We start from the raw sequence: 22,505 nt of genomic DNA, 5'->3' as shown, positions 1-22,505 counted from the left end.
CAAACAGTGACCAAAGAGGAGACCTAAAGAAATACTTCCAAGTGAAGACTCATTGTAAGAACATTGCACTATTGGCAGTTGCACGAAATGTAAAAGAAATCCTTATATTGTACGTGCACTGTAGAAGTCCTCTGTATGTGCAAAAGATGTGATAATGTGAAATGCTCAAATTGCAATTCATGTAGTTGCATACTGTATGATTATTAGGCTGCCTATTTGTCTTTATTTCTTAGATCTCTAGTTTCTTCATGTTTGGAAAAATTGGAATACAAAGTACATTCCCAAAATTGCAAAAAAGAAAAAAAAACACCATACGCACGCACCACACACATATATAGGTGTGTATATATATATATATATATATATATATATATATATATATATATATATATATATATATATATATATATATATATATATATATATATATATATATATATATATATATATATATATATATATATATATATATATATATATATATATATATATATACTAGAACTAGCCTAATCAAGCGCTGATGATTTTTACCTAGGACTCTTAATAGGAGACCTACAATTCAATAAAATTACACTGTTTGTATACATGATAATAACTCATGTAAGAAATTATAATACAATTAAAATATTTCAGTAACTAATCTTAAAATTATATAAGCATGAAAATGACTCCCATTGGGAATCCAAGTAAATCACTAAATTTGAGCATCCTTAATTATAATAAAAGAACATCACATGCAATAACATTACATTGTTTGTACATAGAACTGTAAAGTATATGAGAAGTAATAATAAAATGCAAAATATTTCAGAAAATAACTTTAAAAAAGCATAGGAGTCAAAATGACTCCCTTTGGGCATCCAGGTACATAGTTAGATCTAGGCATCCTAGTGTTAACTAACAGCATTTCACAAAATGCGAGGTATCTTGTACGCTGTGTTAAAGTACCATTTCGATCAAAAATAATTAGTTTGAAAGATATTTGAGAAAAAACAACGATTCACAGTCCCTGAAATGCATAGTAGTCTACCATAAACTATGATTTCTTTGAAAATCAGAAGAACTGCGTATGATAACATTGCTAAAAGCCAATGTTGTGAAAAAATTGGCGTTACTTCAGTCTCCAGAAGCCAACTCTGAACTCATCTAAGACTTCTTAAAGCCTTCTGAGATGGGATGTGTCTTATTCGAAAACTATGATAAAGAAACAAGGACAAAAGGAAACAAGAAGAGTGAAACAACATAGGGGGAACTCACCACAAGGATGAAGATCCCATAGGCGCTCTAGGGAAACCATCCATTTAGGGCACACTTAAAAGGGGAAGATCCTCCTCAGAGGCTGCTTCCCTGGAGGAAAGCGGACTTCCTGCCAGGCTAGGGAAGTGGGCCTGGGGAGGGCCTGAACCAAGTTGCTCAGCCTTGAGATCGGATATGTCTTATTCGAAAACTAGGGTAAAGCAACATTGCTAGATTATCATAATCAGGGAGCGAGTTCTCTCCAAACAAGAACAAAACGGAAACAAAAAGAGAGAAAACAGCATAGGGGAAGATCTTCCTAGGAGGCTGCTTCCCTTGAGGAAGGCAGGCTTACTGCCAGGCTGGGGATGTGGGCCTGGGGAGGGCCTGAACCAAATTGCTCAGCCTCCTGAGATCGGATATGTCTTATTCAAAAATTAGGGTAAAGAAACATTGCTAGATTATCATAGTAAGGGAGTGAATTCTTCTCTCCAAACAAGGACAAAATGGAAACAAGAAGAGAGAAAACAACACAGGAGGAACTCACTACGAGGATGAAGACCCCAAAGGCGCTCTAGGGAAATCATCCCTTTAGGTACCCTTAAGAAGGGAAGATCCTCCTCATAGGCTGCTTCCCTTGAGGAAGGCAGGCTTCCTGCCAGGCTAGGGAAGTGGGCCTGGGGAGGGCCTGAACTAAATTGCTGAAGAGCCCAAAGACATCCTAGGGAAGCCTTCCTTTGAAGGCACCCTTGAATGGGGAAGATCCTCCTCAGAGACTGGTCCTCTGAAGAAACAAAGGCTTCCTGCCAAGCTAAGGAAGCGGGCCTGTGGAGGGCCTAAACCACAAGGCTGAGGGGCCCGAAGGCTCCTTAAGGAAATCTGTTCTTGAAGGAACCTTTAACTGGGGAACATCCTCGGGATCCTTTCCTTGAAGACATGTAACGTATATCGCTCGTGACGATAATGATAGAAAGCAACTGCTAGTTTTTAAGTAATATTTTACTGTTAATATGGTAAAGTATGATGGAGAGAAACAGATACTTGTTATGAAGCTATAATTCTTCATGGTACTTTGGAAAAGTATATCTATAGTGGTAGCCGTATTTACAAACGGACTACCTGTTTGGTAATTTTGATTCACATACCGAAAATCTGTGGGTTATGACATCTCTCTCTCTCTCTCTCTCTCTCTCTCTCTCTCTCTGTCCATCTCTGTCTCTCTCTCTCTCTGTCTCTTTCTCTCTCAGTTGAACTGCGAAGATATTCTCTGAACTCGATATTCACATTTCTTATGTGGGTGAAGGATAAGTCGTGGAAACACAGAGTAGTAAAATAACTTGTATTCTCCAAAAGTTATTTCTTGAGATACTAACTGAACGTCTCCCAATTAACTCCATTTAATATGACCACTAAATCATAATTCATTATCACAACTCGCAAGAAAAAAAAAATAATAAGTTCTCTAACTCAATTCTCAAAACTCACACATCAGCACACATAATCCAGAACTCACAACAACTCCACGGACTTCTGCACTCACATTTCAAACTCGAAGTTCTTGCAAGTAAAAAAAAGAAAAAGGGCAATGAGCCCAAGAAAAAAAAATCATGTAACAAGCCCAGACCCAAAAATCAAAAATGTTCTCTCAAGCTCTGATATTACAGCAACTCACAAAATCAGTAAAAATCTCCAATGTTTAACAGCAAAAACCCCTTACTGCTCATATAATTAATTATAATGAGACTTAAAGTCAAACGCCCATTTATGTAAATCACAACCCCGATAAATTACATCTCCCGTCCAAAAAGAAATTCTATTTAAAGCTGAATCCCTAATTACATCTCTCGTAAGAAAAGGAAGAAGAAAAAAAAAAGATACTCATAAGTAAACTTCCCCATCGCAAAACACATAATATATGCATGATATACATAATCCCGCGTTTTCCCCCAAGAAATGCCACACGTACAGTTACAGAATTTTTGCCATCGTTGGCAAACTTTCATGCGACCGGACAGGGCCAGAAACCAACTCTTACACGTGCACTTTCATGAAATGCTATGGTCAACATTTCCAGACATTGCAAAACTCTGAGCAATCACCACTAGAGGAAGGGAATCAGCACACCGGACTCATTACAGCGGTTTCAGCAAAAAAAATCCTCCTGCGGACATGTGTGCTCTAACTGCAGCATAAAAAAATGTCTAGTCAGACTCTCAAGTTCAGAAACTCATGATTCTCAAGAAAAAGGTTCTATACTGAAATCACGTAAGCACATCCCACTAAATTATCTCCAGGATATGACTAACCTGCTCAAAGATTTGTCTTAAAGACATATCTCTCACATGTTACTGCCCAATCATAAAAAATTATCACCTATTTGGGATAAAAAAACTACGATAAACTCGTAATTCAGCAATTATATGCCTCCAAAAATAACACACTTGTGAACATAAAAAATGCACAATATCTCCATAGGACCACAATGCAGTAATGCCACTCGCCTCCTATTAGTCACGAAACCAAAAAGAAAGAACCACAGAACTCTTCTCTTGGCTCGAAAAAACTCCCAGAGGAATTAAAACTAAAAAAAAATCATAACCACAAAAACGGTCACCCCCAAAGATTAATTCCACCTCCATATAATAATATAACACTCCGGTGATAAAAATATTTCCTCCATTTAATTATTAACCACCCTACACCATATTCTCTCTTATTTCCCCAATAACCACGTGTAAATAAAAACATCACTCCAGGAATAAAAAAATATTCACCTCTATTTCGGCAAATAAAAAATTCTTACCTCTATTTCACCAATAACTCCATGTGGAATAAAACAAGTCTCCAAAGAATATATCTCCAAGCAGGATAATCAAAAATTATTTCCCATCTCCAAAAAAATGTACACTCAAAGCATCCAGCTGACATATTCACAAATATTACCATATATCTCCTCAAAAATGTGCCTCCATTTGCAACAAAGATGGCTGCAAAATAATTGAACTAAACATAGCTCTCACCACCATAGGCAAATATCAAATGGCCAAAAATATATCTCCAATATATTATATCTCAAATTCTAAAATTATAACTCCAAAATAATATACCTCCAATTCTCCAGAGAATAACTCAATGTTATAGTCAAAAACTATAAACTCTCTCCTAAGCATAACTGCTGAAAAAGGGCAAAACTCTGCAAATAAAATTGTCCAGGAAATTCTAGAAAAAATCACCAATGTGCCACAACTCATTATAACAAAACTCCAAATTCAAAAGTGTACAAGCCAAGACTTCTCCATATGCACTACGACATAGGCCACTAGAAACTTAGCCAAGTTTCCTATTTCTGGCAAAGTTGTCACAAATACAACAAAGGTATTGTGCAAGAAACTCACAATTTCTGGAACATAAATATCCAGGAAAAAAAAATGTAGTGCCATTACGTATGCATTAAAAAAAATGCAAAAGTTCTCCCATAAATCTCTCTGCAGCATCAAACAGCTGAAAACTTGAACACATTCAAATTCCCGAACAAGGACTCTAAGCCACGAACTGAGACATTAAAAAATTCTCACAAACTGGAGAGAAAAAATAAATTCAAATTCACCCATGATAAAAAAAACTTGTGTCAGCGATGGCTAACTTCCAAAAAAGGAGAAAAGAAAAATCAACGGCACTTTTAATTATCCCCATGACTCACGTAGATGTCAAGCAATTATCTGCTGAACTCATAAAAAAATATAAAAAATGTGTTGTTAGTTCCTCCCATATTCAAAAAAGATTTCACCACCCTTGACAGCATTACAGCACCCATGTATTAGTATATAAAAAAATCACCAGTATCAGAAGTATCATTATCAGCAATATCACCAAAATTGCTATCATCAAAATTACTAGTATTAGTATAAAAAAAACATCACCAATGTTAATACTTGTCCATTCACCAAAAATTCAGCACAAAATTCACCAGAAGTTCAGCAAAATTCAGCACAATTCATCAAAATTCAGCCAGATTCATCACTCATGAACTACTGACATATTCTCCAAAGTTATATAAACTCAACAAATAATTAACCACAAGACTTCTCCCATAATTCATTGTAATAATTCTCCATAATATAATTATCTGTAATAATTATAAAATAATCTCCCATAAAATATCTCAAATCTCTCGTAAAATAAGTCTCAAGTAATGATAATTCTACTTAAGTAACTCTCCCATAAAATATCTCAAGTAATAAAAATAATTAATAATAATAATAATAATTCTCCATGGTAATAATTCTCCTGCAAAGATCTCAAGTAAGGGTGCATTTCCCCCCATATACACCAATACAACGCGAGGCACCCACCCACACCAGGCACATACAACCCCATTACCACTCCCGGGTATCATCAGCAATCATCATCAGTCATCACTCACCACCAGTCAGCACCACTTTTAAAGCAATCTCTCCAACACAATAAAAAAGATAATAATATCTGTGTCCCCATTATAACTAAGCCTTCCAAAGCATAAGGAAAACTTACACCACATCCAATGGATTTTATTTCCTTAGAAACTCTTTCTAAAAAAAAAACCCTACGGGCATCTCACATCATCAACTAATCATTATCAGTTGATGTCCTTGAATTGGGAATTCATTGTCAAGGGCAAATTCGTCCCTCAAATACCCGACACAAAGAAAAAAAAGGAGTTCACCCTCCACTGAGAAAAGAAAAAAAAAAGTTTCACCCTCCAATGAGCAATAGAACACACCCTCTGAACAGTGTCTGAGTAACCCCCGAGGCAAACCACCAGTACCCTCCTGGTAAGCAATGCCCTTCTGTGTCGGTTAGCAGAAAGTGCTGAGCCCGTAAGAACAAGTGGGCGCTCTCTGTCTCCAAGCAAAAATATGCAATTCAAGCACAGTTTCGCATGCATGAAAACTATTCATACACACATACAAATACGAATGCGTCTCTTCTAAACATGCGCCGATAAAAAAAAAACACGTCACTTTCTGCTACTATGGGAAAAAAATGCGATATCCTAAACCAGTCCCATAACACAAAATAATTTTTTTTAAACAATCCTCCCAGGACTAAAAAATAAGGCTTTTTAACACTTGCCCCTTCATAGTTAGAAAAAAAAAACGGAATTTGTGCAAAACACGCTAATACACACAAACACGGGCGTCTCGGGAATCACACCCACAAACATCTCAGTTCCAACTGAACTTCCCAGCCCTCTCGAGGCATCTCGATTTGGCTAAGCCAAGTCATTATGAATAGACATAGTTCGTACACGTACATATGAACTCACACAAAACTGGTCACAACCAGTTTCTAAAGGCACTTGAACAAGACCCCATGAACTCACGAACATTGACCCGCTTAACTATGCATCTTCATATTCCACCATCCCAGAAATAATTTATCAGCTTTCTCAGGTCAACGCTTTGGCTCTGTTCTCTATGTGTGCATTCTAAAAAAGTCACAGCACATCACATCCCAATGGCATATTAAATATATTATTAATTATAGCCCTCTTTCATCTGACAAATACAATATCTGAATTAATCACAAATGGCAATATGTATAACAAATGTTAGAACATCAGTTACCTGAAGGCAAATTATTGACCAAAGTCTTAATAGTGTTGAGCTTGTTAATAACTAACACTCTGACAATACATATGAAAGCTAGTATGGTGACTACTAACAAAACAACATTAACCATTGACATGATGGGTGAAATCTCAGTTTTGTACACATGGAAAAAATGGTTAACTTCTTCAGGTTTGCTGAATGACTCTAACTCAGGTTTAGACAATTTGAAATTCTTGACATTTTTAAAATGATTCATGTGGCTGGATAAATTTAATGTATAAGTAGCAAAAATAGTAGGTTTGTAGTATAAATAATTCAAAATAACTACTTCACAAGATGTAACAAATGATTTGATGTTATCAAACATTATTTGTGATTGATTATTTTTGCAAGTGACTTTAGCTGTTACTTGATTTTGTGAAAACACTACTAACTCATTATACAGTATTTGAGCCTTGAAATCATGATTGTAAGGGGCACACTCACAATTATTCTCACCATTTCTGTCATTAATTATATCATCTATGCAATACAACTTGTTAAGTGGCTCATAAAAACTCTGTATATTACAAACAAACTCGTTGGCTTCAAGCATGATACAGTCATCAAAATCTCTGTTACTTAGATGTACTAAAAGGAGCGAATTCTGTTGCAATGCATAATGTATCATGTCCTGGTTCAAAACAATTGACTTGTTATTTCCTAACATTGGAAAAGGGTAAATTGATATCAAGTTATTTACCTCATTATTATTAAATGGTATAACTAAAACAATGTGATCAGAAACCATCTTAACTGCTATTAAACTATAATAAGTAAGGACATTGCGCACAAGTGATGATCTAACATACACCTTTCTATAATGAGGTTTAACTCACTAGGACTGATAAGCTATGGCGATAAAAGGTTCTTTGTTGACATCATAATGGCATTCAGAAGTTCTTTTTAGTTTAACAAAAATGACTGTTTCAAACATTAACTGGTTCACAAGTTTAGACCTTTGTAATTCATGTATTTCTGTTGTAATATTTTGAGCTACACTGTTAACAAAGTCCTTCAGTTTATTAATCAACATTTGGTTTTTGTTAGCCGCATCAATTACCTTGTTTATGATGGTACCTCGTTCAGCTGCCCACATTTCTAACTTTTCTAACCAATCAATAAACAGCCTTTCTAATTTCTTACCGTATTCTACATACTTAATATTTTCATCCTTTCTCAAATTTCTAAATTTCTTACGGTATGCCTCTGGTACTAGCCTATACGCGCTAAGAACAGTTTCTTTAACGATATCGTAATTATCACATTCCTCCTTAGACATGCAACTATACACAGTAAGTGCCCTACCACTCAAAACTGACTGCAAATATAAAGTCCACGTTTCTTTGGGAGAATCTACTCATTCCATTAACTTCTCAAAACACATGAAATATGTCATAACATCCTCCTCATCAAACTTTGGTACTAATTTTAGCACTGTACTCATGCCTAACCTATCAGCTCCGTTTTCGTTTTCGCCTGTCCGACTGTTACAAGTACTTTGTCTTAACTGCGCAATTTCCAACTCATGCATACGTTCTTTCTCTCTCTCTTCCTGCTCATGCATACGCTCTTTCTCTCTCTCTTCCTGCTGCATTACCAACATTTCTCTCTCTTGCTCCATTCTCATTACTTCTCTCTCTTGCTGCATTTTCACTGCTTCTCTCTCTTGCTGCATTTTCATTACTTCTCTCTCAGCCACTCTTTCATCTCTCTCATACTTTTCTCTTTTTTTCTTATCAACATACTCACGGAGATCATTCCCCTCTAGACCTAGTAGCTTACCCGACTCAATAACCTCTTTCGCCATCTCACTCATTCTGGCTCTTTCTATATTTTCCCTGTTTCAAACTGTTAAAGTGTTGATAGCCTAAGCAAGGTCGCCACAATGTTATGGCCTCTGAGATAGGTCCGCTTCAGGTTCGATATGAAAAAATAAAAAAAAATTTCAACACCCACAGTTGAAACTGGGGATACGAATGTAGAAAGAAACACTAACACAACAAAGGTTTATTTACAAGCTTACTAACAAAGGCAAATGCAGAATGGTATCTCCTATTTGCATAAAAAATTAGAATCTTACACTGCATGAACAGGGGAACAATGAGGTAATTCAAATACTTGCTGCTTAATTTAGTGACTCGAAGTGATGGCTTCATTAAAGGAGAATGGTAATTGCGGACGTCTTCTTGACTCCGCATTGCAGAAAATATCTACTCTTGATACTTGAAAGGCAGGAACTCCCCAAAACCTCTAGCAGGACATTTTCTTCTTTGAAGTCTGCTCAACGTCGTCCACTCCTGTAGATGACTAGACCAGAAACCAACCAACTCTCGAGCAACTTTTCTTCTGATCCCTCGTCGGTTCCATTTTTCTCTTATCTCTCTCGGATGATCTCTGCTGCTGCTGATCTCTCACTGATAATCTGATCTGTGGCTCTTACTGAGGATATCTCTCTGTGACTAACTGGTGATCTCTCTCTCACGATCTCTCGACCGTCATATTTATACGGCATTCTGGGGGCGGAGCCTATGGCGAACGTCACAGGCTCCTGAGATTACTAGAACTTCTTAGAAGACTCTCGACGGAATATTGCATCATATTTTGCTGCATTTCTCCCTACACTTAGGCGCGTGTTGCACTCCACAACACGCCCAACGATTCCAGAACCATCATGAGAACAGGCCCCTCCAACATGGGCACAAAAGCCTCCTTATTGCAGAATTTCTCGAAGATGCGTTTCCCTTTCCTTTATCTTCCTTTGCTATAAAGCAAATACCATCACACATATTTCACTATCCTTTACTGAAAATACTATCTCCCTATTTCCTTCAAAAGGCAACTTGAATGTATCTTCATTACCTATAGTGATTATTTCATTCTCATTCTTAATTGGTTAGGAAGCTTTCTTTTGTACTACCCTCTTCTGTAATTGTCACTGCATCTGATTATTATTTTGGAGTGTACTTATTGGAGCATTATTGTTTTTATGATTATTACTAAACTAACATTTCTGTGTTGGGTGACCTGTTCTATTACAATTGGAACAATATCTTGGTTGCCTACAATATTGAATTGTATGGTTGGAATAACCACAATTGGCACAATTTTGTTCCTGCCTATTATTTTGTGTTTTATTATTGGCCCGTTTGAGCTTTGAGTCTCATTACCATTGTTAGGATTTCCCCTGGGCTGTTGAGGCCTATATCTACTATTTCTGTTTGCTTGGAAAAATTTACCATTATTGTCCTTATGATTATTTGTAGGATCTTGTTTCCCTTGCTGTCTATGGTTGAAATTTCTAGATCTGTCTGGAACATTATCTGTCCTTCTCTGAAAATTATTCCTATTTCTACCTGGGTTTCCATTATTTACAAAGTCTGTAAATTCTTTTGTTAGATTCAGTTCTCTTTTTTGCAATTCCCTTTGCATGAACTTTACAACTGTGAGACTATAATTCTTGGGATCAGGTTCTTATTTCTTAAAAACTCTTTTATCTTCCTCCCTGATAGAGTCATATACTGTACCATAGGCAATGTAGTTTAATACCTCTCTTGAACTCACTAAATCTGCTACATCATCATTAAAAGCATTGTGATTGCCAATATTTACTCCTGTTCTCTTTAAATCATTAGTTAAGTTATGGATGGCATCTTCTACATCAGTATGGAGGTTTGCTATACTATTACCATCATACTTCTGATGTAAAAACTTACTGAGGTACCATCGATCTTGCTGAGTGATAGGCTCCCAAATTTCACAAACACACTTTCTTAAATTCTGCAAAAGTTTTGATTTCCTTGAACATGAATGAATTTAGAGTCCAATGAGCATCTCCCTTCTCTGAACTAACATAGAGTAAAGCTTCATTTATTTTCTTCCGCTCATCGGTAATTCCACTGGATGAAATTGGGCTTTTGGTATCTGCTATCCACTGCGATACCGAGTACTCTTCTAATTTATTCTTTTCTGGATGACCCTTTTCTACATTACCGCAAAAGCGTGTAGCCTGTGTTATTACAGCAGCCTGTGCCATTCTAGAATACCTAGGTACTAGTAATTGGTTAGTACTGTTATTATGGCTAGAAACAATCGCACTAGTCGTGGGTATATTCGCAACTGTCGAAAGCAGTACTCTGGGTGGACTCTCACTACGTGATCGTCTGATTATTTAGTCTCGAGAGTAGGTCAGGGGTTGGGTGTAGACTATAATGGTCCGAGTTTGGAGTTCTGCTACGTTGTAACCTGGTTATAATTTCATTGAAATTTCTATTCATTTCATACTACAGGAGGACTAAGATGAAATTAAAAAAATATTCATTGTGTTACTTACATTATCTTCATGTTGGCAGAAGTCTTTTCCTTCTATTTATTCCCTATCTTGCCTATATAATTTTCTTATATGCTTACGTCTAACGTTTTCTTCCTTCAATCTGGAAAAAAACATTAACATTAGTGCATGCCGTTATTCTTTATTCACAGCACTGCACTTTGCGAATCATTCATAAACTGAAATAAAATATCTTTATAGTTCTAGATTTATCACACAACAATAAAGGATATCTCAAAAGATGATTATGATAAATTATCTTTAAAAAGCATTACTATTATCATTATGCAGTGCAGTGTGAGAAAATTTTACTTTAATTTATCATCAGACGTTAATCTATTAGGATACTTCAAAGTTATTCTTCTTTCTTCAGTTTCTGGTTGCGTCGAACACTTCCGCGCTGCCCAGTGAATTTTTCTGCTGCCGTCGCTCAGCGCTGTCACTCAGCGCCGTCACCGCCGTTCTCTTTTCATGATGACTGTTGTGCTGTTGGTAAATTGGGCGCTATCTCTGCCATAGCGATGGTTAGCACTCTTATGTTGATTGCATAATTCAGTCAATGGTTTGCCATGAAGCTACACTGCGCTGAATTTGAAGTTCCTGTTTTTCCGCTAATGTGAACTCAAGTTAGCTTGGGGTTGCGGAATTCTGCAATGACTACCATTATGGACGTCCACTAATCTGCGTAGCCTCTCACTGCATTTCGTCACTGCGGCGAAGTAAGTTACTTCCACTTAGTTTCGTTCGCCCTCTTCTCGGATGAAGTTGTTTCGACGAATTTCCCTTTTCTTCGTCCTTCGAGTTATTGAACTTGGTAATTCTTTTCTTCAAGTGTAGAATGTTTGTGCCTTCGAATTTTCATTGTTTTTTGGTTCCGTTGTTATAGCTATTAGTGATTAGGGCATAGTTTAATTAATATGTCTGTCGGTATGTATTATATTTTCTCCGCCTTTTATATCTCCACTGTGCCGGTGTGTGTATGTGTGTTTAGTCATTACACGTGTTGGTGTTTTGCACTGAGGATTCCGTATTTGCTACCACCATTTTATTATGTTTTTCTTTATTTTATGGTTGTGAAGTCTTCTTCTCTTTTTGGTTTTGGTTTTTTATTTGTTATTAATTTGTTATATGGGGGTTACTCTTTATCCACACAGAGTTGAGTTTCTTTCTCTCTTAGGAACAATAATTCTAACACTTCTCTGTTCTTCTGGACTTTTCATTTGATCTAAGGAGGCTGTTTATATAGAGGGAATATGTGAGTGCGGTTTCCTTTAGGATTCTGGCCAAGTTAAACACCACGTTTCCTTTTTCTTATTATTATTGTAACACACACAATTTGACTGTCCTATCACACACAAATGACACAGAGTAAACGGATTATAAAGCGACACAAGTTATGCGTTCAGAAGTGAGTTCTTAACTGAATCTTTCTCTCGTTCCAACTGAACTCTGGACCCAGTTGTGATTTCTGGCTCCACCTTTTTTTCCTACTGGAAACCACCCTAATTCTTTATAATTGTATAATCTTCGATGCCTATTACTTCCGACGATGACATCTAACGAATCAGGGTCAGAGTTTATTTCTAACAGCTTGCGTCATCGATTTTTGTTATGTCCCTTTCTGTGTTTTACGAGTGTCGTATTTGCAAACATTCTGGTTTGAGTTTCTCTTCTACTTCTCTTTCGCCTTCATCTACTAAAAACTCTACTAGCATAGTTTCCTAGCTAATATATTTCCTACATAACTCCTTCTAGGTTGTCGATGTTTGTCATCTATTTTGTCTAGCTAAGGATCACTCGCATCCTGGGCTGTGGTTTTTGACAGACTTTCCTGTATCACCCCTGACCTGATTACGCGACATATTCTACTTTTAAGTAATGTTCTCACATTACCTTCTAGTATGTAATTATTCATTACATATCTATAGGCTTACATGAACATTTTTATAATGAAAAGGCCAGTTATTTTTTCTTTATTATAGTAGTTTTACAATTAATTAAGAACACCATAACATATTAAGAACATAAGTTGCAAGGAATATAAGGAGTAAAAAACAATTTAACCCATTAAGGACAACATAGAGTAAAGAATAAATATAACATATTAAGAACAATATATCCTATTAATAATTCTATAGCCAGTTAATGAGACCATAACTTATTAAGAAATATTCCCTCAAAAGTTGGGATGTCTTCAAAATAGTGAAAAATATTCAAAATAATATCCTGGTCCGTAGCAGCCATTTCTTCAGTTTATCCTGGTCAGTTCAACTCCTTCCTCTCCAAGTTCGTCTCCACCATAGTTGAGTCTAGTAAAATCGGGGAGCCACTTCCTAAGCAACATGAAACACGCCAAAGGTAATACCCAGATGAACGGCAGCTGCCAGTCCCCTTTCAACTCTTCATTTGCATCTTCTAATTCGGCCACATTATTCCTCAGAGCCAGGACTACCTCACACAGAATATCGTTTTCCCTCTTCAGTTTAACAGTGGCCACGTCCCTGGTAGACTCTTTGTGGTATAGACATTTTTCATCTCCAAGTTCCACAATCATGTTCTCAAAGTTTTCATTTTTCTCTTTCTCCTCCTTGAGTCTTTCTTCCTGGTAGGCCAACAGGTCTCGGAGATACTGGACTTGTCTTTCCAGGTGCTGGACCTCCTTCTGTAAGTCTAGTCTCTCTTTGGTGTGAGGACCACAACTTCTGTCTATGAGACCAGGCATGACTTGAAATGGAGCTTCGAGCCTCCCTTTGTCTGCAGCCTCAACTTCCTCTTGTTTCACGTTTTGTTCTTCTCGGGCCTCCAGATTGTCAACCTCTACTTCTTTCTCGAAGGAGGCGTCCTTGAAGCCTTCATTCTGACTCTTGAGATCTCCAGTCTGGGAGGAAAGTTCCTTTTCCAATCCTTGAGCTCCACTGAGTTTGGGACTCAATTCAAATCCACAATCTACAGCCCTTTTTGGTTCCTTTTCCATGCTGTGCTTATTTCCGTACCATTTCTCTTCTAGTTCTCTCGCCAGCACGATACCCCTGTTCTCACAGAGCCAGTGAAGGAAGAGACTTCCTAGTTGCCTTCCACTTTCATCTCTCCTTTCCGTTAAGTGTCCCTTCTCCTCCACTTTTCTTTCCAGTCCGAACTCCTCCTTCACCAGAGGCTCTTCCTTAAACATCCGATCGTCCAGCAAAGTCTCGAAATAGCCAGCCACTTCTTCCTTTTGCAAATACCCAGTCTCTTCCACGAAGAGACTTCCCTCATCCATCCGTTCTGGAAGCGCCGGCGTCTTCTCATACGTAGCATCATCATTCCAGACATATGTGTTCTGACTAGTATAGGCCTTTTCCTCTTGCTGTCTTCCAGGCTCCTCTTCCAGGTCTCCAAGGCAATCATTCACATGTTCTAATTTCCTAGGAGTGGCCACCAACAGGACAAAGACCACAGCAAAGCACAGGACAGTTTTTAGTCGCATCATCATCGTTTGGGAACTGATCTGATCTTTAAGAGAGTCTTGATTCAGAACTTAGCGATAAGCCGTATATAACGATTCAATTCTGTTCATCCTCCTCAGTTTTATAGACCACCGAGAAGGAGAAATGTAATTCTTTCTTTGATAAAATTAGTAAAAATCAATTAAAAAGAAAAAGAATTCTGGATAACCCAGCAAAATATCAAAAGATTTTAGTGACGTATTTAAGTATATAAAATACTTGAGATTCTCGCAGTAACAATTTCAGGCAGAGGAAAAACCATTTTTTATCTCATCCCAGTTAAGATAAAGCAATTCCAGTCCTTCATTCTATTACCGTATGGAATATAGACCTCTTCTTTACATCTTCCTTTGTTAATTGAATCATTTAAAGACATTTCTCTCATATTGACATTGAAATATCAATGAACATATTTACAGTATAAATTTCATCATGAAATTTTTCTTAGATATTGGCAATATGTTATAGTGCTAATTCTCTCTCTCTCTCTCTCTCTCTCTCTCTCTCTCTCTCTCTCTCTCTCTCTCTCTCTCTCTCTCTCTCTCTCTCTCTCTCTCTCTCTCTCTCTTGAAATAAAGGTAATAATTCCGTAGCGGTTGTCTGTTTAAACCAAGATTTTATTTCTTTGGGATTAAGACAAAGAAGGATTCCAGAGTCTCATTTGCAACTTCTCTCTTCTCTCTCTCTCTCTCTCTCTCTCTCTCTCTCTCTCTCTCTCTCTTTCTCCTTTTTTGTGGATATTATAATTTTTTACATTTCTTTCTCTATCTAATCCTTCCTCTTCCTTTCTAGATAATTGTTTGTTTATTTATCCTTCCTCCCCCCCCCCCTCCCCCCTCTCTCCTCTCCAACTCTCTCTCTCTCTCCTCTCTCTCTCTCTCTCTCTCTCTCTCTCGACATAAATGGAAATGTCCTAGAGTGGGCATCCTCTTAAACTAATGTTTGATTTGTTCAGGACTAAAACGAAAAATTATTTCATATTTTCAGTTGCAAATAGCCAAAATGCCTTAGGTTTCATATATATGTAGTAAGGGGGAATGCACAGACTTATCATATTTTAACCTCCCATGGAGACAGAGTCCGAGCGACAGCTAAAGAAAGCTGATAACTCTTTTCTGGGATGGTGTGACATTAAGATGCTTACTTGGCAGGTCAACGTTCGTTCTGTAGGTATGTGAGTTCGAGAAGGTGACTTTGAAACTAGTTGACAGTAGTTTCTGGGTGTGGACGATGAGTGTGAATTCATCTGTATGTGTGCGCCTCTTTCGTTCTTAACGGAAGGTAACTAGGCAGAAGGATGGAGACAGCTACGGGGAGAAAAGGCAGAATGCCGGGATTGCTCTGCGAAAGTTATATTTGTTTCTGTGTATGGCGTTCCAATCTGTTTTTTTTAATGGTCGGAATTCTAGCGAGGGGACTAGTGTCTAGTGAGGGGACTAAGTGTCCTAGTGAGGGGACTATATTTTGAAGAGAAGAGAACTGGTGTGACTAATTACTGATTAAAGACTATTAAAATACTGGGGGTTTGTCTGTGAGACTTGAACTATGAATTATCATTCAATTAATTATCCTGTAAAAACCTGAATTATTCAATTAGTACTTTGCTTTGAATAAACGTATGTTTTTTGTAGCTCCGACTCTGATTTGGTGACCTTAGATAATGGAGTGGAGGTTGCGAGAGAGAGAGAGAGAGAGAGAGAGTGGGGGGGGGGGGAGGCTATTGCCAGTGATCGCCTTGAGAGAGAGAGAGAGAGAGAGAGAGAGGAGGGACAAAGTGTTACCAGTTCGCCTTCCGCTCTGGCTAAACGCATACCAAATATGAAAATAGCGGGGGCGACGCTCCCGTTGTTAATATATATATATATATATATATATATATATATATATATATATATATATATAATATATATATATTATATATATATATATATAAAGGCAGGACAGCTAACTCAATCAGATATATGAAGATAAAAGGACAGTGGAAACAGACTACTATGAGATTCAGGGCCTCTGTAACACTGTTTTTTTGGACTTTGCTCCTTATCAAAGCGTCGAATGTAGCTGAAAGTTGACATATGTATACTTTACAACCACAAACAAATTTTGTCAGTATTATCAATGACCTAAACCCGATAGTTTTAACTTTTATACAGTAAAAATTATCTAGTCGACACCATGGCCAATGATTACGAGCCAAGAGTCGAAAAACATTCATTATGTAAGCAAGGTAAACACCGTTTTACGAAATGTTGCCCTGCCCATCCACCAGACATAAACTCATTCACCTTGTTCCATCGGCTCTGAAACCCATAGCAGTCAAGAATGGCTAACAGGATTTGGAATTGTCCCTGTGGTTGCAAAACTGCATTTGTCTTATGACTTGTAACTTTATACAGTCAAGAGAAAGCCTGTGGCCATGCTTACTATAGCCTGAATAGGTAATTATTCAGTTTCTAGTTTAAATCCAATGATTATGGTCTGATTTGTATTTACCATAACGTGATTATAATACTTGTAATGTCATTCAGGATTTTGAACATTTCCATTAACTATTCACTATGCCACCAAGAGAGAGAGAACGAGAGAGATTGTATGTAAACAGTCTTTATATAACTATTTTTGTTTAAATAAGATTTTTATCCAAAGTAAATACAACTTTATATGTGCTAAAATCTCCAGCAGACCAACGGATCATCCAAAATAATTTTTATTTCTTCTTCTTTAGGCCGTACGACCGTGTTGGATATAAAGACTTTATGAATGGCGGAACGATACATAGATGTGGGTGGGGTATCTGTGCTAGCGTAGTAATACTACTGTAGCATTAGCGCCGCCGCAACAGTAGTAATAGCAGTAAACGTTTAGGCCAACTGCTGGGATCCTTGAGGATCATTTAGCACTTCTTACAACAACTCTAGAAATGAGTTTTTATAGCCAGAAGTTAAATTTTCTAATCCAACAATGCCTTCAGTGTTATCCTAAATTATAACGAGGCCAAAGTGGGTGGAGCCTCATGAAGTCACTATTCTGACAATAATTATTGGTGAAGGTTTAAAGCCAAAATGCGGTAGCGGGTATTTTTTTCAGTAAATAGGTAGATAGCCAATAAATAAAAATTGCTTGACATAGGATATAGCAGTTATCAAATCAAGCTTGTCACCTATGTTTTTGAAAATTACCAACTATTCCCAACATCTTGTCAATCTGATTGTGACCTATAAAGTAGACTGTAATTTCTTAGGAAACTATTTTGGGTGTTAGACTAATAATCGAAGTGTTTTTGCATTTATGAACATATTTTGTTGGTTTGTTCATTATGACAATTATCAGTGGAGAGGTTTCAGAGTTCATGAAGGTGTACTGCTGTGCTTGTATTTAAATTTTTGTCATTGTTGCCAGAGGTCTAGCTTTCGTTACGTATAGCCAATCATCCATCGAGAAAGAGGGAAGAAATGATGTCATAAGTTACGTAACGAGTGCGTTCGAAACCTTTTCTCTGAGTACGTTGACCCGTCTTCGAAAAAAGTCACTTTTACATTATAAGTACCAAATTTGTTCAACCTACGTAATGCAGAATACAGTCAACAATTATTTGTAGATATAATGTGTATTCTGAATAAGCGTTATATTTTTTGAATTGCATAAATAAAAAGTTATTGCGAAAAAACAGTGTTACAGAGGCCCTGAATCTCATAGTAGTACATAAAAACATCTGTATTTGTGGCGACGTTTCAAGACAACTAGTCTCATTTTCATGGCTGTAATAGAAAAATAAATATTGGGGATTACAAATACAAATAAATTATACAATAATCTCTTCAAAACCAAGTGTACGTAAGGATAGATTAGTCATTGCTGGAGGTACCAGCCTACATATATAGAAGGGAGAAGAAAGGCGACTGGATTGTGGGTAGGGGGAAAGCAAAGAAGCCGGTTACGGCATTATCGAATGCTCTAAAACTCCTCCACCCCTCGCTACCTATCGTAACCGGCCTCTTTGCTTTTCACATGCCCACATTCCAGCCGCCCTCTTAGTGCTATGGCATATATGGACAAACTATACCCGAGAGACAATGAAACGTATCACTGTTGTTCTCAATGACATTCTGAGGCTCCATGCCAACACATCTCATCGCTAACACTCTGTTATGAGATGATCATAGGAACCTGCCTGGATTGTTTAAAATTCTTTGTTGGGTGAATAATGTCCAGCCTGTCCACCCGACTAGGAAATAGCAGAAATTCGCTTTTCCAAAACATCCTCAGCAGAGAAGCATAGGTTTTTTTTCTATGTATGGGTGGCCGTAGTTGCTGCGTATACTTATTCTCTATTATTGCAACTATTGAACATTTTCTGCAAAATCTGTTATTATTATTATCATCTGGGGGGAGGGGGGGGGGGGGGGGGGGGGGGGGGGAGCGGGGGGGGGGGGGGGGGGGGGGAGGGAGGGGGGGGGGGGATCTGTCACAGTCATCCAATTCGACTGGGTGGTTTTCATAATGTGTAGTTGTGGGTTGCATCCTTCCTCCTTAGGAGTCCATCATCACTTTTCTCATTGTGTGGACTGTTTCTAGTGGCACACTCTTCTCCATGAGTCCTGAAGCTACTTCGGCATCTAGTTATTCCAGGTTCCTTTTCAGGGATTTTGAGGTCGTACCTAGTGTTCCTAAGATTATGGATACAATTTCCACTGGCATATACCACATCCCTCTTATTTCTATTTTCAGGTCTTGATACTTATCAAATTTTTCTCTTTCCTTCTCGTCTACTCCGGTGTCCCATGGTATTGCAACATCGATGAGTAATGCTTTCTTCTTGATTTTGTCAATCAACTTCATCCATGGTCTGTTGGCATGTATCACCCTATCTGTTCTGATACCATAGTCCCAAAGGATCTTTGCTTGATCGTTTTCTATCACTCCCTCAGGTTGGTGTTCGCACCACTAATTACTGCAAGCTAGCTGGCGTTTCTTGCATTGGCAGTGGAGGGCTTTTGCTACTGAATCATGCCTCTTTTTTTGTACTGGTTCTGTGCAAGAGCTGGACATTTGCTTGCTATTTGGTTTATGGTCTCGTTTTTCATATTGCACTTCCTGCATATGGGTGAGATGTTATTTCCATCTATTGTTCTTTGGACATATCTGGTTATTAGGGCCTGATATTTTTGCTAGTGTTATCATTCCTTCCGTTTCCTTCTTGAGTTCTCACCTCTGTAGCCATTGGCATGTTTCATTGCTGGCCAAGTTCTTTGGTCTGTCTCATGTACTGTCTGTGCATTCGTTTGTTGTGCCATTACTCTGTTCTGTTTGTCATTCTCCGATTTCTGTATATTTCTGGGTCTTCATCTACTTTCTTCAGTCCTTCTTCCCATTCATTCCTTAGCCATTCGTCTACGCTGGTTTTCAGATATTCCCCAAGTGCTCTGCTCTTGATGTTGACGCAGTCCCCTATGCTTAGTAGCATCTCTCTCCTTCCTTTTGTGTTATGTATACTCTGTCCATATTTTCTTTTAGTTGTAGTGCTTTGTGTATTGTCATGTGTTTTCTAGTTTTCCTAGTTTAATGGTCTATGCTGCGGAGTTCAGCCTTCATCCACTCCACTACTCCTGCGCTGTATCTGATGACTGATACTACCCCTGTGTTTATGGCTTTCATCATATTTTTGATGTTTTTGATTCCTGTCTCATCAATGTGTTTGATGCTATTCCCACCTGGTACCTTTATCCCTTGCAGTCCTTATTATCTTGCCTTTTCGTATGCTGACCAAGGCACATTTTTTTTCTATGCTAAGCTCTACCATGGAATCCCCAAATACAATCCTTACAGGGTGGATTGGGGTATCTATTTCCTTGATGTTCTTATCATACAGGTTGATGTCATCCATGAGCATTAGATGGTTAATAATCTGTTGCCTCCTTTCTTAAGATGGTATCCAGCCTCCATCTTCTGTAGTACTTGTGTCATGGGAATCATGGCTACTACGAAGAGTAGTGGGGACAGTGAGTCACCTTGAAAGATCCTTCTCATGATGTTTACCTCTGCTAGTCTTATCATATTTGTAAGTACTGTATTCCAGTAATTATTATTAGTGTCATTATAATTATACTCATTATTGAGGCTTGTATGCACCTGCCGTTCACTGTTAAAATTTTTCTCATTTTTACTATTATTTCAATAGCATTATTGCCTTTACCATTAGTATGAATACTAATAATACAACTACTTCAACAACTGTTTGAATATAGCCGATTTCTATTTTTAACCTTTTATCTCGTATATCTAAAATGTATATCTTGTATTATCTCTGATTTGTATATTCCCAGGCTGAAGTAAAGGATATTATTATTATTATTATCCGCTGGTATTGCGGTTAGTGTCGTGGCATGCTGCTGCAGTACGGGGTCTGCAGTGGGAGGTGGAAAACAACATTATTTGGAAGTTTGAATTTCAAGTTAAAAACCCTTGCGTGCTTGTTCCATGTGCTTAGGGTTCATCTACTGAAATAATAATAATAATAATAATAATAATAATAATAATAATAATAATAATAATAATAATAATAATAATAATAATAAATAATAATTCCTGAAAAGGAATCTGGAAAAACTAGAGGACTGAAGTAGCTCCAGGACTCATGCAGAAGAGTGTGATCCTAGAAACGGCGCACATAGTAAGAAAAGTGATGGACTCCTAAGGAGGCAGGATGCAACCCGGAACCCCACACTATAAATACCACCCAGTCGAATTAGAGGACTGTGATAGAGCAAAATAAACAAAAAATAATAATATTATTATTATTATTTTCATTTTATTTTTTTATTATTTTTTTTTTTTTTTTTTTTTTGCTCTATCACAGTCCTCTAATTCGACTGAGTGGTATTATAGTGTGGGTTTCCGGGTTGCATCCTGCCTCCTTAGGAGTCCATCACTGTTTCTTAATATGTGGGCCGTTTCTAGGATCACACTCTTTTGCATGAGTTATTGGAGCTACTTCAGCCTCTAGTTTTTCCAGATTCCTTTTCAGGGATCTTAGGATCGTGCCTAGTGTTCTTATGATTATGGGTACAATTTCCACTGGCATATCCCATATTCTTCTTATTTCTATTCTTAGGTCTTGATGCTTATCCATTTTTTTTCCTTTCTTTCTTATTATTATTATTATTATTGATTATTATTATTATATTTTATTAGTTATTATTATTATTATATTATTATTTTATTACTCATATTATTAATATTATTATTATATTATTTTTATTATTATTATTATTATTGTGTGGTTTGGAAATCACATCAGGCCAAGAAGTAAGTGAGATGAGCAGAAGGAAGGGTTTCTCTTTCAGCACGAAAAACACAGGATCGTACTTGCATGATGTTGAGATAATATGATACTGTAACCTCAAAGTCAGAAGTGATGTCTTTCTCGCCTCCCTCTCTCTCTCTCCTCCGTCTCATCATCTCTCTCTCTCTCTCTCTCTCTCTCTCTCTCTCTCTCTGTATATATATATATATTATATATATATATATATATATATATATATATATATGTGTGTGTGTGTGTCTGTGTGTGGCCTCTAGTTGCCAAATTGCCCTTTGGACAAGGAGATTTTGGTGGGAAAGAAAGTATTACCTCTGATTTTGAGGGTGTTAGGATTAGATTATCTCATACACACACACACATATATATATATATATATATATATATATATATATATATATATATACATATATATATACACACACAGACAGATAGAGAGGTGAAACCGCGTGCTGGCGTAAATAAACAATATAGAACCCTCGAAGAAACCACCGGCCCTAGTTGCC

Source organism: Macrobrachium nipponense, chromosome 20 (genome assembly GCF_015104395.2).
Source record: "Macrobrachium nipponense isolate FS-2020 chromosome 20, ASM1510439v2, whole genome shotgun sequence".
Classification (NCBI taxonomy): Eukaryota; Metazoa; Arthropoda; class Malacostraca; order Decapoda; family Palaemonidae; genus Macrobrachium; species Macrobrachium nipponense.
Note: the sequence above shows the minus strand (reverse complement) of the source record.